The following is a 2,894-nucleotide window of genomic DNA, read 5'->3' on the forward strand; positions in this document are numbered from 1 at the left end:
GGAAGAAAAGTCAGACTTTAATGCCGAATTTCAATCCAAAGCTTCTTTCTTCATTCTGTCTCTTCTAGACAATATGGATTCTTCCCCTGAAGCTTGAGGAACCATGAAATCGAAGATCCAATGTCGTTTGTCCAATAGTTCATCGACTCGAAAGTTGTGGCTTCTGCCACCGCGTGCAACGGAAGTTTCGGCGTGAAACACGGATAAATCATTTTATCTCTATTCTTTGCTCAATGAGAGGTTGATGTGGACGGCTAGGAATGCTTCTGTTTTGGCTGTTTAAGATTTCGAAGATCTGATCAAAGCAACGCAATATTAATGCTTCCATTCTTACTCAGTGTCGTTGAATGTAGAATTCACGCAGCAATACTCAGACGGTTACGATCTGTCAGATGAACGGTCTTGATCTATTGCAAAATGGGTGTGAAAGCTCCACTAACTGTACATGGTTTACGATTTTCCGGTCTTGAATGTACGTATGCACACTGCTGTATTTTGGTCTCGATTTCCACGTGTGGACAGTCAGGAATGTGCCCACACGCAACTCTTAGTGGACCACAAATCATCCGCTTTTAATTTGATGAAAGCTGATTTTAAAGGGATATTTATAATCGAAAGCCCATACGACAATCTTATTTGAAATCAACCGTTGGATTACCTTAAAATTACAATTCAACGGCCTATAAAGTTCTTATGGGTGACAGGGTGTAGATATACAATCTGTCTCTCATTTGGATGGTTAGATAGTGAGTTGTTTGATTGAAGGTACATGGTATAAGATGCATGTGCGTTACCCAATCTCATTTTGGATTTTAGGAGAAGAGATTAGATAGATTCTTCCGAATAAATTGAGGCGTCCAGGACTTTGTCAATAATCTGTTAAAAAGGGTCATTGGTCGTCCAGTGGATATGACCAGAATTCCGTTGAATGATGGATACTATGAATTAGGCTCCAAAATTGAAGATTTATGGTACAATTACGTTAAATAAGTATTATCTGAAATTTCATCCCGATTGGATTTTGAAAAACAGGTGTTTTGGAGAATATATGGTATCGAATAGGAACCGTACACCCTTCTAAAAGATTAATAATACTTTTCTAATTATTAGAATATGACTTCAACGGTGTAGAACATTCCTTAATAACTTAGGATTAAAATAAAAGGTTTAGAATAAAATATGATTGGGTGTTAATGACTCGGATGGGCTATGGGTCATTATTAGGATATGACTTTAACCGTGTAGAACATTTCTTAATACTTTAGGATTAAAATAAAATATTTAGAATAAAAGATGATCGGGTGTTAATGACTTGGATGGGCTGTGGGTCTATTTAGCGATGATGTAAGGGTATATATTGAAATCGAATGGTTGGATAGCCCAGACGGTCCATGATGAGTCTTTCAATGGTTTGGATGGATATCTAATCATGTATGTAATAATATATAAGTTTGGGATGCTTAAATATATGTACGTGTCTGTGTACATGGGGCAAGGGCTTTGGATGGTGATTTCAACGGTAGATTAAGGATATACTTGGATATAGAGCAATATGAACGGTTCAAAATCTTGAATCGAGGTGTATATAAGCAGATATGAAGATCTAATAGTTGATTCACTATAATTAGGCGATCCAAAGGTGAAAAAAATGGTCATATATCTTATTCTAGAGATAAGTAGATCTTTCAACGGTTAGTTTGATGAATGATCGAGCATATTTGAGTATTGGAAGCCTAAAGTTTATTATCATGTATATGTAGTTTAAGAGTGTGTACATGTGTGTTCGTCTATACATCATTACTTTAAAAAGTATATATAAGTGATAAAATGCACACATGAAAAAACACTGAATCTGGTCATATGTAGAAAATTTCAGCTTATTACAGTTCCGATTCAGCATAAAGGTATAGGCTGAGGTCATATTCTCGGCTCAAGCTGTTAAAAACCTGATTGCAAAGGTCTATTGTCTCAGGAGCATCGGCAAAGTTTTTCAGTTTATCGAGATATTAGGTAATTAATAATCCTCATTTCTTGAAGTTTTGGAATTGTTATTCTAATTGTAATACCCATTATCTCAATTGAATGAGATGAAGTTTTTCTAATCACAGCTAGCCACATCTCTCAGAAAGAAAGCCTGGAGACTGACCACACGTTGAAGAATTGGTGGTGTAAGAGTGGCATTAATCTACAAGAGAAAACGTCTTGCTCAATCCATTTTTCATATTCAAGATCATTCACCATTGTTATCAGGGAGAAAGCGGTCCAGACTCACGGATGAACCATTGACGATCGAACTGGAGTACATGTGTGTTAAAAAAAAAAAAGAGCTACTCATGTCTCAAGTAGTTTATGTTGATTTCTACTTATAAGCGGAACTAAGTAAAAAAGTTATAACTAATTATAAAACAAACTTACCTCAAGTAACTTATTTTAGTTTCTACTTATTATGTTGAATTAAGTAAAAAATTTACTTATAATTAATCTTAAACTAAACTTACCATAAGTAACTTATTTTGGTTTCTACTTATTAAGTTGAAGTAAGTAAAAAATTTACTTATAAGTAATCTTAAACCAAACTTACTTAATCTTAAATAAGTTACTTATCTACAGCCGTAAGTAGAAAAAATAACTTACTTGTTGGTATACAAACGTGCCCTAAGTGACGACAACTCCGACTCGGTCAGCCGTGGCAAGTCCAATTCGATTTGCTTCCACGCTTGTTGACTGAGTGCTATTTGATCAGTTGTGGCAAATCTGACAGCTAGGATGAAGCCTACTGTGATAAAAAGATTACATCGGATTGAAGGAAACGGACATTGGAAAATGAAAAGAGAAAATCTCTCTCAACTGGCTCTGAGAATGTCTTTCAACTGGATATGAAACATAAAGGCACA

The sequence above is a fragment of the Magnolia sinica genome, chromosome 13, assembly GCF_029962835.1.
Source record: "Magnolia sinica isolate HGM2019 chromosome 13, MsV1, whole genome shotgun sequence".
In the NCBI taxonomy this organism is placed as follows: domain Eukaryota; kingdom Viridiplantae; phylum Streptophyta; class Magnoliopsida; order Magnoliales; family Magnoliaceae; genus Magnolia; species Magnolia sinica.